This window comes from Phocoena sinus, chromosome 3 (genome assembly GCF_008692025.1).
Source record: "Phocoena sinus isolate mPhoSin1 chromosome 3, mPhoSin1.pri, whole genome shotgun sequence".
Lineage (NCBI taxonomy): Eukaryota > Metazoa > Chordata > Mammalia > Artiodactyla > Phocoenidae > Phocoena > Phocoena sinus.
This window is the reverse complement of record NC_045765.1, coordinates 155833868-155848443: the sequence shown is the minus strand read 5'-3', so window position 1 is coordinate 155848443 and position 14576 is coordinate 155833868. Positions and strand designations below refer to the sequence as shown.

General features: G+C 34.2%; 1 protein-coding gene across 2 annotated transcripts in view; it reads right to left on the bottom strand.

Annotated features, from left to right (window-relative positions):
* Positions 1–14576, bottom strand: part of CDH12 (cadherin 12) — a 416625-nt gene that overhangs the window by 28973 nt on the left and 373076 nt on the right. The window lies entirely within an intron of this gene.

The following is a 14576-nucleotide window of genomic DNA, read 5'->3' as shown; positions in this document are numbered from 1 at the left end:
TTGTTGATTTATGATAATGCATGCCTTATGAATTCAATGTAACGTGCTATCTCATAGAAATGCTCTCAAAAATTATAAATGAACTTAAGGTACATTTAAAACTCAAGGAGAACAAGATACAAGGAGCTTAATTCTCTCTACTGCCTGATGTCCTTTACTGAACAAAAAAGCATCTTCTCACAATACCCCTTTTCAACACCATTATTCAACTTGAGCACATGCTTAATTTAAGAAGCAAATTGTTACTGAAACTCCTTCGTGACTATAGCATTTCTAAAGAATTGTTGGTGTAGACTAACGATGGTTGGTGTTTAATTGTAGAATTCACTAAATATTTGTGGAGTGCCCACTGTGCACTAGACATTGTACTAGGGTTGAAACACATAAAAAGTGGTAAAGTAAGATGCCCACTAATAAAGAGTCTAGTTGGGGAAACACATATAACGGATGATTTTTATGCCTGGTAGAAAGACAGAAAAGACACTACAGGAGTGCAAAGAAAAGATGCCTGGTTCAACACGTATTGATTCAGGCAAACCTTCCTGCACACGGCGTGTGGCTGACATTAGAAGGCTATAAAGGAATTATTCACGAGAAGAGAGAGGCAGACAAAGTGAGGAGAGGGGGAAAGGTATTTCAGGTGCTGAGATTCTGTAACTATTTTCCATATAGAATGAAATCTATTTCTCTTACTTTGCATGGAACATACTTTCTAATTATTGTTTCCTATCAGCACTCTGTTCTAACCTTAACAAACATATCCTACTCTGAGCTCTGCAATAAAGCCTCACTTTTCAAATATATGCTTACTTTTTTCCTAAGCCTTATTTTTAATAATAGCTTCATTCACATACTATACAATTTCCCAATTTAAAATGAACAATTCAATCATTTTCATATATTCAAGTTGTGCAGTAGGTGGTAGGTTTTAAAACATTTTAAACTTATTAGTTCAAAACTTTTTCATTTAATTCATTAATTGGGATAAGCTCCAATTTTCCAGAAATTTCACTTCTATAGGATAAAAATTGTGATGGTGCAAGGTTTCTGATTTCTCCTCTGCTACTTTCTTTCGCATTAAGTGTATATTTTCTAGTGGAATGTTAATTCTTTTAATAATGTTACACAATATTTTTGAGTTATTTTCTTATTATCTGCTCTAGATGTTACCATATGCAGCTTAACTTAGATTCAAATTTATATTAACTTAATTCTAATAAAATATAGAAACGTTACTCCTAGGTAGCCATGTGCTATTATATATCTATACATATATGTAATACATATATTGTTATCTATAGTACACTGATACAGTAAAGAATACAATAAAACATTGTTACTTAGTACTTTTATTATTTTATGTCTCTTAAAACTGAAAAAAGTAAAGGAAAATATTTTGGGAAGAGCTAAAGTTCTCCAATCCTACGGGCTCTCTTACGCTGGGAAATTCTCTGCGTCACTGCTGCCGGCAGTGGATGGAGGAATGATGGTCTTCTCATTTTGACTCTATGGGAGTGGAAAAAGCAACATGAGGCCCCATATTATCAGCCTGCCTGCCGTAGGGCCTCTGCCCTGTGAGTGAAGTGGAGTGAGTGGAGGAAACAAACTGCCAATCTCAACCACACTCACCAGGAATTTCGCTTCTGGAAACTCAGAGTTGGAGAAGATGAGAAACGCTGGCATCCTGCCCCTCCTGGTAAGATACTGTATCCCATGATTGAGAGCTGAGGAGAGAGGAGCCATGTTTTCTCAGCCATTCCATGCAGAGTCCAGAGAGAAATCTCTATCAGGCTGAGCTGGGAGATGGGAGTGGAAGGGAAGAAACAGGTCTGGGGGCAAGTGCCACAGTCTCTTGATGTTCTTACCGTGTTTTAATAAATCTTCTTGAATAAATGTTTCTTCATTTGCTATATGCTCTTAGGAAATTTTCCAGAGACCGTATGTGATTGTAATTTTTAAAAAGTAATTTTCACCATTTATGCTGTTTAACTGGGAGCATGTCTGCAGAGCTTCTCATGCTGCCATTCCTTAAGTAGAAACTCCATCAGTTTTTGGAATTCCTTTCTTCTTTTCTCATTTACTCCAATTAAACTGCATGATACTATTTAAAGCTCTTCTGCACGTATTTGCATTGTTGCAAATCTCTGCAATGAATAGGTCCTTTTCTGATGCTCATAGCACTCAATTGTTTTGCAGATTTTGGCAAACATAAGACAGATTATATACATTTTGAGCCTGTGATTGTCTTTCTTACTCAAGGCCCTTTAAATTACTTGAGGCTACTTTATTCATCTATGTGTTGCCAAGGACCTGGGACATTATTTGCACATTATAGCATCTGGAACTTAAACACTATATTGAATCAATGCACAGATCCTATTCTTACTACCCATATAATAGTTAAATATTGCTACTTCAACCCTATTTAGGGTTTTAGGAATGTCTTATTTAGGACAACAAAACCTTTCTGGTTTGCAGAGGACTTTCTCAGTACTAGTGCTGAATATCCTGAGATTCAAAAAACTCCTTGGTCCCAGTAAAAACTGTGACAATTGATCACCTTACTTCTAGTTAATTCTTACAGCATATTTTACAGTTTAGAAAGCTAAGTCAAACAGAATCTATGCACAATGAATCATTACACACCCACAGTTCATTTTAAATTTAGGTCTATCTGGAAATGTGTTTAAAAATTCAAGAACTTACTTATTGCATACATAAAATAATGTGCCTATCTCTGTTTTATCATTCTATCTATCAACCAAAATCCAATATCTTAGAAGGTGAGTAAGCAAATTTCATTTATTTAGTCATTTCAGTCTAACACTGACATAGAGTTTGCATTCCATAAATCAACCACCCCTGAGAGGCAAAGAAATAGATATAGAATTAAAACATGAACTTTCTGGAGAAAGAACTAGGGTGATATACCGGTTCCTTCACTTACCTTGTGCAGTTAGGTTAGGAATCTCATTCCCTAATGTCTGTTCTCCTTGTCTTCTGTAAAATTTGGGAAAATAATACCTACCTAGCAATATAAAAGTAAGTGTGGTATAGACAAAATGAGATAAGATATATGTACTTAGGTATGGAATCATTCATGTGGGGTATGTACATGTATGTATGTGTGTGTATATATCCTTTCCTCCCTCTCTCTTTCCACATTATTGATTATTTTGTATTATTTTTTAGTTTAAAAAAAAAAAAAACTCTTCCTATCACACAAATGTGTGCTTTGTTCTAGAACAAAGTTGTGACATATGTAGCCTTCAAATTTAAAACACCTGAACTACGAAGCCCCCCAACCCCAAACACCTGAAGTACAAACCATGGGCACAATAGCCAGGCCTTATTTCTTACAATGCTGCTTTGCTTCTCATTCACTATTTTCTGGCACCTAGTTTTAATCTCCATCACCTTGTGATGTTTGATACCCCTTCCTCTGGATGTTATCCTCTTAGAAATCTTACTGCCTTCTTAGCTGAACATTTTCTACTCAGTAAAAACATCTTCAGCATCTTCCCATAGCCGGTTAGACTTTTAACACTAGGTCCTGACATTTTCCTAAGGTCCTGACATTTTCCTAAGGTCCTACCTTTGTGTAACTGGCTGATCCCTGTGCCTGACTGAATGATAAACATTAGACAATAGCCATATTCTACTGTGGTATTTTGCCCACTATAGCAATTAGGAGACATAGATAGGATGTGGCCATCAATGAACTGACAATGAAAACACTACTACATTTCCTGGATATTTTCAGAGAAGACATGACCTGGTTATAAAGTGTCTAGATCAGTTTCAGGAGAATCACCATCCCAGAGTTAGCCATCACTGGTTTACTTTGGGTTTGCTACAGTCCACATTCAATCTAAGTCCACATTCAATCTTAATTGCAACTAATCACGTAACCAAGCACGACCCTATGAGGATTTCCCAAGATAGACTCCCACCCATGTCCTCCAGCTGCCTTTTGTCTGTAGAAACACTTTACTCAAAGAATAAATTTAATTAGAGAAGTGAGAAAATACAGAAAGAAAGGAAAACAGTCAAGCAAGACAAAATAATGATAATACTTTGGCCATTAAACAAAGTCAAGGATCTTCTGAGCCATGTCCTTTAAGCTGTTTTGCAGATACTGAAACCCCCAGCAGGTAGAAGAAAGGAACTACATGCTGCCCACAAGCACGTAGACCCCAGACTGGTTGGAACCAGAGGGTTGATGATGCTGACTCGCAATTACCTCACTACCAACCAATCAGAAAAACGTCCAAGAGCTAATCACACACCCTGCAACCCCATTCCCTCACCCTGTCTTTAAAAACCTTCCCCTGAAAGCCTTCTGGGAGTTTGGGTCTGTTAAGCACTCGTTGCCCTGTACTCCTTGCTTGGCTCCCTGCAATAAAGCTATTCTTTTCTACTTCACCCAAAAATCTGTCTTGGAGATTCAATTTGGTGCTGGTGTACAGAGGCCAGGTTTCAGCAAAAATCACAATATAATATAAACTGTCTAATTTGGCCCAACTCCCCAGTTTAAATGAGTATACCTTTTAGGTACATACTGTTTGAGTCATGTTATATTTGCTTGGTGAGTAGATGAAATTCAAATTAAAAAAAGATGCTTAGGATAGATATATGATACAAATCTATAGTTCATAAAAAGTATGCACAGTGACTGTTGATAAGAAACCTGTTTTAACAATTCAATGGAAATCAAAAATTAATGCATTAACTTAATCTGTGCAGAACACTCGACAGAGAAAAATTTTATTATTTTTCTGAAAATGAGTTTTCAGAAATGCCTTAAAGTTTTGTTCTCTTCATTAGGTAAACACTCCCCCTAAAATTGTTTCTTTTAATGTGCCTAATAGCTTTCTCACAGTTAATGGAAAAGCTAACTTTGACCCTGTCCCAATTCTCAAACACATTTTGTAAAATAGTACTTGATGATACAGAGTACTTTAAAAGTATTACAAAAAATAAAAATAAAAAATAAAAAAATAAAAGTATTACATCTCATTTTTTAAGCAATAATAATGTTGAGAGTAATGACTCAGGTCAAGGTAGGAAATATTTTGTCCAGGTACTAATAATAGATCAAAATCTCTTTACTCTTCACTCTTTGCTAGTGTTTGTTTTTTAAATTTTTTTGGGTCTGGTGGCAGATAACTAAATGAAAGTAAATTCAGTTCAATTTATTTCTATAAACACTTTACTAAGAATTTAAGCCACATACAACACTTAGATTGTAATTGCTTCATCAACATCGCAATTAAATTGTTTTCTGAGGAATCCTAATATGTTTCTCTCAAACTTCCTTAAATAGTAGTTGCTAATTTCCTACTAGTTCCTTTTAGTTTTGTTTTTTCCTAACCCTCCTCCTCATTCTTATTTTCCTCATCACAGATTACACCTTAGTTTAGATAGCTCTGTTGTTTGGTTCAAATGTTTGATGAGAAGTTAAACACTAGATCAAATTATTAAATTAATAAAGGCAGAACTATTCTGTCCTTAAATTTTATTTGGAAACATGTGATACGAATAAAATAGCTCTCTAAAGAAAAAGAAATACACTATAATCTACATATTATTAAAATCATAATATGATTTTATATTAAAGTTGCTTACGCTTTCCTCATTCTGGGAGTCTTTTTTTAGTTATTATTTAATAGTCATATGTGGTCTGCTGACTGTGTATGATCTTATGTTTCTAGATGTTAACCCTCGTCTGCTCCCAAATCTTTACACCTGGCCTTTGGTTTATTTTTCAGAGACCTTAAAGCAGCTTCCTCTAATGGAAAGAAAATAAAGTTTAGGCAAATATTGATTAAATATGGGCTCTGCACAGGGAGATCAGCTCGGTGCTTTGTGAACACCTAGAGGGGTGCGATAGTGAGGGTGGGAGGGAGGGAGATGCAAGAGGGAAGAGATATGGGGACATATGTATATGTATAACTGATTCACTTTGTTATAAAGCAGAAAATGACACACCATTATAAAGCAATTATATTCTAATAACGATGTTAAATATATATATATATATATATATATATATATATATATATAATGGGCTGTGCACTTAAGAGCTTAGATAGCAAGCATGTCATGGCAGTTTTCTCATTATTAAAAGTATGGACAATAATACCTGGATAAATAAGTAAAGAATGTGATTATGCCTTTGCTCAAGGTCTTCCCATGAAGACTTGCCAAATTCTTCTAGGAAGCATTTATTGCTTCCTTATTACAATATTCTTACTTCTTTCATCTTATTTATCTATTTCAATTTGTATTAACAGTCTTTCTCCAATGAGAAAAGCAAAATAATTGTATTTTGTTTTCATGATTATACAGAAAGTTTCTTTAGAATAGGATTGAATTTATTGTTCTACCCATAATATCTTGTACTTGCCTGTATGCATTTAATTATTTTATAAGGACATCTAACTTTTCCTCTTAATAATGACCTGATCACACTCACACATGGAAATATTTGTTTTATATATTTTGAGTATTTAGACATATTTATTCTGAAGTCGTTTTATATAGCTTTATCACAACTGTTCCCTTGAACTGAATCAAATGCCTGTCGTTCCTAATCAAGTTGGATTTATTTACTGTCACTGGAGGCCACGGCCAAATGTCTCTGAAGAAAGATGCCATTTTAACTAGAGTCATTTACCATTTGATACCCAAATATGGACACCATATTTGAAAGAAAGATTTTATTTACTGTTTTGTTTTGGTTTTTCTTTTTCTGGTAACTGATTTTTCATTTTCTCCTGTGATTATCTACTTTTTAGCTCATTTTTCTCTGAAAATTACTCACATTCTCTTATTAAATAATATGCGGCAGCTTATAAACTGGATCCTGATTATTACAATATTTTCCATGGAGAAGGATTTATATCTATTTATTATATATTTAAAGTAACTAATCTTTAAAAAATCAAAATAATTTTAAAATTTCAAAGAACTGTGAGAAAAGGGCTATTCTCTAAGAGCATGTATATAAATTATAGAGAGAAGGGAAACAGCTATGAAATTTGCACTTACATAGAGCACTCAGCACTTTGAAAGAAAGCAAAGAAACTTAACCTCTAGCAGGTAAAATGTAAACCCAAAACATTTAAGTCAGTAATAAAGATCACAGACTTGGACATTCCTTCATTCTTAGGAGCTATGTGAAGCATAACAAGATAGCCTCAAAAACAGTTCACCATCCTAATATCTGGACACGCAGCCACTGTATCATTAGAATACTATAAAATATCTTAAAATAAAAGCAAATTCATCATTGGCTACCAAGATCCAATCCTCATAAAAATTAGAGCTGTAGATCTGTATCACAAATCCACTGGATTTTGTCAATAAATTCTTAGTTATGTCTAAATCGTATAAGGACTTTGTAGTTGTCTAGAAAAATGAAAGGTAATAAGTAATAAGATTTTTTTCCATATGTACAAAAAATGTCAACAAAAGAACGGTATATTTTGTTTCTATATTTCCAGCCTGAGCAATGTCAATTTTCTCATAGTTGAATTAAACATTTTTCAGATTTAAAGTTATTGTAAGGTTTAAACCAGGGAGACCTATGTAAGTGTATAGAATTCTTACAGGTATATAATAAGGCCCATAGTTATATCTTAAAGAATCAAATATTGTACATTTTTTACTGACTTGTTCTGAATTTCTATTTTGTTTTAGAAGCTACTAAAAACTATGAAATTTATTTGTATTTTCAACAATCCTAGAATTACAAAGCAACTCAAAAACCCAGATAAATATTTAGATTAACCTTTAGCAGTACAGCAATTAGTATTTTGACCTTTAGAATCTGGCTGCTTATGTTCAAATTATTTTTCCATCTTTACTGAAGACATGATTGGGTCTTCCTGGGCCTCAGTTTATACCGCTGTAAAATAATAGCTGTGATGTTTAAAGAACTGTGACCAAAGGGCTCAGCTCAAAGACACATACAAATAAGTTATTACAATGTCACTATATGCTGTTAGTTAATTGCCACTGAAGCAAACAAGAGTAAACTTGTTCATCTTGGTACATGTTCCTTGCAATAGCTCCTCTTATGTTGATCATCAATGAATACATCATTCGAAGGAGAAAACAAAATAAGTTTATTCACAAAGGAATTTCTCATTCTCCACAATTAAGTTAAATTCTCCATCAACAACTTCTCAAATGAATTACTCTTAAACATTCAGTTGGTATAAATGTACAGGGAATGCTCTTTTCTCCAGTGCAAACAAAATAAGCAGAGTATACCAGTAAAAGTACTTCCTTTCTTTAATATTGTTCAACTGCAAATACAATCCCATTGTAAGAAGGAGATTCTGATGGATGAATAATTTGATAAGCACCTGTAGGAAGCTTACATATCGTCAATTGTTTCACTGGAAGTGGCTTCTGCTGAGTTTCTGGGCAATGGTTAAGCAGGAAGATTAAGGAGAGATTACAGGTATGCAAATCAAGTCATTGATATTAAACAACTCAGAACTAGCATTAAAAAAAATCTGAAAATGAGGTTTACCAAATCTCAACTTTTTTCTTTACCTTTGTGCCACAATTCTATTCCCTCCAATTAAAATAGTTTCTCATCCTCTATTTCATCTCCTTCATCTTAGACTTTTAAGAATGTATATTTTGGAGAAAAGTCCTCTACCAGATGTGTCTCTTGCAAATATTCACAATGTGAATGCTAACTGAAAGAGATAAGGTAAGCAGTACTCAAAAAGGATTAACAATTTTATCTTAATACATATATAACCTTATGGGTAAAATGTTTTTTCCCAATTGCTATCAGAACTTTCAGTATTTTTTTAAGAGAACAAGCCATAAGAATAAATTATTTTGCTCTCTGTTAAATAATAGAAACTAGAATATGAATGAGTAATTAGAGTTATACCAAACAAGTAACTGGACTCTACATAAGAAAGCATTTTTAAAGCTCACCTTACAAAAAGCATGTTCGTCTCTTTATCAGAAACTATCTTTCATGAGTTAGTTAATTAATTCTAAGTGGAGAAACCACTGGCATTTAACAACAGCTAGGAATAAATACCACTGAAAGAAATATTGTAAATTTTTAGATTATTTGAAAATGTATAGAGAACATAAGTAGATAAAAAATGCAAAAAATGTAAAATAAAAGAATAGAGATATTGTGTACAAATGGTAGACAAGAAAGAAAAGCAGATAGAAACTTATATTATAAAATATTTCAAAGAAACTACAGGAAAAAAATTAAAAGGAGTGTGGAATTTAGACATTGCAGTAGTAGCTAAACATGTTAACATGTGGGGAGTTTGCCCTAGTTGACTTTTTCACAACTGTGCTACACTTAGTGTTTAGGACTCAAGAGAGAGAGAATTATTTTTTGAACTTGAATACATACATAAACATTCTACATTTCATAACCAGTTGCTTTATATATTAGTATAAATACATCAAGAAAATTTTAAAATAAATTAATTTTGCATATAGTATTTGAAAGAACAAGGAAATATTCTTAACTCTCCAGCACCCCTTCATTTTCTGCGTTTTGAAGATGGTGGTTAAAAAAGTAAATATATATTTATGTAATAAGCTAAAAATGACAAATACCTTGATAGAGTTATATAGTGTCTTTAGTGAATATGAAAGATGTGTAAAAGACAACACTGATAAGAAGAAAGAGAAGTGAGTTAGAATAGCAATGAAGATGCATGTGGTTTTGCCACCTAAAATGGCAGAAGTCTAGGATGAAGGCCATGAAATAGAGGGTAAGATACTGTTTTAATTGGACGGAATTTAATTCTGCGAACAAAGGTAAAGAGAAAAGTGGAGTTTTGATGACCTTCATTTTCATATTTCTTAATTCTAGTCCTGAGTTTTATAATATTTCAGGTTTGCATATCTGTAATCTCTCCTTGTCATCCACAGGTAACCATTGTCCAGAAACTCAGCACAAGTTAGACTCAGTGAGACAATTGAGTATGTATAAGCTTCATACATACTCTTAACAAGAAATGCATCCATCATAATCTCTCTTTTACAATGAGATTGTATCTGTAGTTGAGAATATGAAAGAAAGGCAAACCTTTTGTTGCTTATTTGTATGCACTGGAAAAAAATAGCATTCTTAAAACTGAGCAATATGAAAATGAACAACCCAATTAAAAACGGGTGGAAGACCTTAACAAACATCTTACCAAAGAAGATATATTGATACAAATGGCAAATAAGCACATGAAAAGATGTTCCACATCATATGTTATCTGGGAAATGCAAATTGAAACAACAATAAGGTACCACTACACACTTAATAGAAAGGCCAAAATCCAGAACACCAGCAACAACAAATGCTGTCAAGGATGTGAAGCAACAGGTGCTCTCATTCATTGATGGTGGGAGTGCAAAATGACACAGCCACCTTGGAAGATAGTTTGGTGGTCTCTTACAAATCTCAACATACTCTTGCCATCTGATCCAGTAATTGCACTCCTTGGTATTGACACACAGGAGCTGACAATTTATGTCCAGGTTAAAAACCTGTAGATGGCTATTTATGCAGCTTTATTAGTAATTCCTAGGACTTAAAGAACACTCAAGATGTTCAGTAGGTGAGTGGATAAATAAACTGTGGTACATGCTGACAACAGAATACATTTTAGCACTAAAAAGAAATAAGCTATCAAACTATGACAAGATATGGAGAAAGCTTTATGTAAATAGTAAGAGAAAAATGCCAATCTGAAAATACTGTATGACTCCAACTATATGACGCTGTATAAAGGCTAAACTATGGAGACAGTGAAAAGGTCAGGAATTGGTGTGGGGAGGGATAAACAGAGCTCAGAGGATTTTTAAGGTGGTGAAAATACTCTGTATGATATTACAATGATGGATACGTGTCATAATAAATATATTCACAGACTGCATAACACCAGGAGTGAATCCTAAAGTTAACTATAGACTTTGAATGATTATGATGTGAATGTAGGTTCATCACTGCAATAAATGTATCCCTCCAGTGGGGGGATGCTGCTAAAGGGGGAGGCTATGTATGTGTGGTGGCAACGGGCATATGAGAAATCTCTGTATCTTCTCTCAATTTTGCTGTGAACATAATCTTATCTAAAAAATATACAATCTATAAAAAATTTTAAAAATAAAATATTTTATACCAATACCTCATTTAATTCTTACAAAAATCTTGTTAAATAAGAGAAAAATAGAAAGCGAGCAAGTTTTCAAGTTTTTACCATTTCATTTAATTAATATTTAAAGTAAATTATATATGTTGCTCTAGGATATCACTTGATAAATGGGGCCTCTGTTTCTTCTCATTCTCTAAGCTTGTTTTGTATTTGAGCTTAGGTTTTTGTCCACAAAATAAGATTTCTGGTGTATTGGAAAGGGCCCTCAAATGAAAATCAGCTACTCTGATAGCCTCCTAATCCACAATGAAAAACTCAATTTCAAGTGATACAAAAATGTTTCCAAAAGTGCATGGAACAGACCAGATATGGAATATAAGATAATTTTAAGTGGGACTCATTTAGACATTTATGTTTTAACAACCAGTTATTAATTATTTTATGTATTACTTTTTACTTATGATAATTGATAATGGTTTTCTATTTATTAATCAATTTCACTACTTGATTTTACGCGATGGGTTTTGGTTGGACATATCAAACAAAAGGAGGTAACTTGAAAAATAAACCATTCAATTGTTCTACTAAATACTATAATAATTTACACATGGACGTTTATATACATAAAATAGATTTTAGTTTACATTATCAGTCTCTTATCCAACCCATCTTACATGGAGTAGGTTTAGAATGGAATTGTCCATTTTCTCATTTTATACAGAAAAATACTTTGATTAAATTTTATTTTGAAATTCATTCATAGGATAACTTAGATTTTTTAATGTTTGGAACAAAAGAAAAATAGCACATACTGAGCAGAATTATCCACTGAAATCTCTCTGTAACTTAAATCACTTATATCCAAAACAAATATTAATTTCTGATGTAACTGAATAGTCACCCGTTTTAAATTTCATTTCTTAAGAGACTGCCCCACCTCACTAATGGTAGGTACACTCATTACACTCCTATTGGACTCACTAGAAATCATTCCCATGAACTATATAATAAGAGTGTCAAAGGATATAGAATATTAGAAACAGGAAATCAGTTCATCTAAAGGCAAAGCCTAGAAACGCAAAGGAAACAATAACTAGAAATTAAGCTCACGACAAGAGGGGACAGGATATGGTATATTTGGGGGCATTACACCTAACTGAACCTTTCTTCTAAGGTTTTGCAATCCCTGGTTAATGTCATTGCTTTCTGCCTCTTTGCTGTGCTCAGTGATGATGAAGTAATAATATTTATAAAATACCCAGTGGTGTGGAATAACCTAATCTTAAATTAATACCTTCCACAATAATCCTATGAAAAGGGTAATGCAGAGCAGTAAATGCAGTAAAGCAAAGGAAGACAAAACAAACAGAGCATACCTACACATGCCAAGTAACTTGTCATTTTGATACTTATTTTTTATAACATATTTTTACTATCATTCTTAAGTGATCAAACATGCTTTCAGACCAAGAAGAGATGATCCATACCCCACATTCCTCAACTGACATGATTCAAGTTTATTGTTTACTCCAAGAACATGAAAGTAAGACAACTTTCATGTTGATTCAAAAGCTCCTCTGTCTTTTGACAACCCCTCACGGGGATCAATTAAATCCATCTCTGTCTGCACCTTCAGTGAGTCAGGCTGCTGCCCATTAGAAAAAAGAGTGGGGATACTATTTCATTTCACATAAAGTAGCACTTTCAGACACTAGTTTCTGTGACATCAAAAACAAACAAACAAACAGGTAAAGAAAATAGGCTTGTACCTGGACAATTTCTCTAAAATGTAGTCTTCTTTTATTCTTCACACCAGGGTCTTGATCTAATCATTTTCTTATATTTAGAAGTTTGTAATTCTCACCTTACCTTTACTGGGTGGTATTTTTTACTTGTCAACTCTCTGATATTTTGGTTTTAAAGTATTTCATTAAAATAATATTTTATTCATATCTCGACCTCGTCTTGCTATTATCAGTATTCAAAATAGAACATATGGACTTCCCTGGTGGTTAAGAATCCACCTGCCAGTGCAGGGGGCACAAGTTTGAGCCCTGGTCCAAGAAGATCCCACATGCAGCAGAGCAACTAAGCCCGTGAGCCACAACTACTGAGCCTGTGCTCTAGAATCCATGAGTCACAACTACTGAGCCCCCATGCCACAACTACTGAGCCTGTACTCTAGAGCCCGGAAGCCACAATTACTGCAGCCCGCATGCCTAGAGCCCGGGCTTCGCAACAAGAGAAGCCACTGCAATGAGAAGCCCGCACACCGCAACGAAGAGTAGTCCCTGCTCGCCACAACTAGGGAAAGCCCACGCGCAGCAATGAAGACCCAATGCAGTCAAAAAATAAAATAAAATAAAATAAAGCAAAATAAAAAATAGTACATATAGTAAATTAAACAACTTAGCATGTTCCCTAAGATATTGTGTCCCACTATGTCCCACAATTCTCATCTATTGAACTGTAGAGAATTTCAATCCATGTTTATTTACCTTTTTATTACATTTTTACAGCCTTCAATATTTCTTCCATTCTGTTTACATTCTTGAAATTACTTATGAATCCACTCAGCAGGCATTTTCCACTTTCACAATGACCAACAGCACACTCAGGGTATTCAGGAACAAGATTGATGAATGATGACAGATTAATGTATAGCAACTACTAACATAGCAGATTCTTGAGAATGCCCCTGTGAACACTGGTAATAAATAGACTTCTCTGGAGTTTAACTGACAGTGGATCATGCTGTAATATGAGCATGTAGAACAACTTGAACCCAATGAGGAAATGAGCCAGCATTCAACCTGACGTGTAGGGGCACTCAATAATTGCTCTTTTTCTTCCCTTTCCCAAGACAAATGTGCTTTTTTAGTTCTCTCTTGATCACAGACATGCTTCAAGAAGGAAAGTGTCCAGGTGACTTTGGAGGGTGGATTCAGACAAATACAAAGAGCAGAGCTTTCATGCTCTCAAGCCATATCCTGAAATTTTTCTCTATGCTATTAATGTGTTGAGAATACCACTGAAAGGATGCTTTTTTTTTTTTTTTTAACCATTAATTACCCCTTGGCTTAAAATCTTGTGAGATGTATGTCTATGTATTTTTCCTATGTCGACAGAGTGGTGTTTTGCTTTAAAAACCTACTTAATGTGTTCTTTGGTTTGGATTTTGCATCCCTCTAACCCTTTAGAGTTAGAAGATTTGGAACAAATCACGTTTTTCTCTCTCTCTCTCCTTTTAGTTTGCACCTGCTAATTCCAAATCCCAGTCCTTCCCTCCCCTACACCCCCTCCCTATCGGCAACTGCAAAGTCTGTGAGTCTGTTCCTGTTTTGTACGTATGTTCATTTCTTCCTCCCCCCCACCCCGTTCTTGTAGGCACGTGGGCACCTGGAAGGGATTAAGCATACAGAG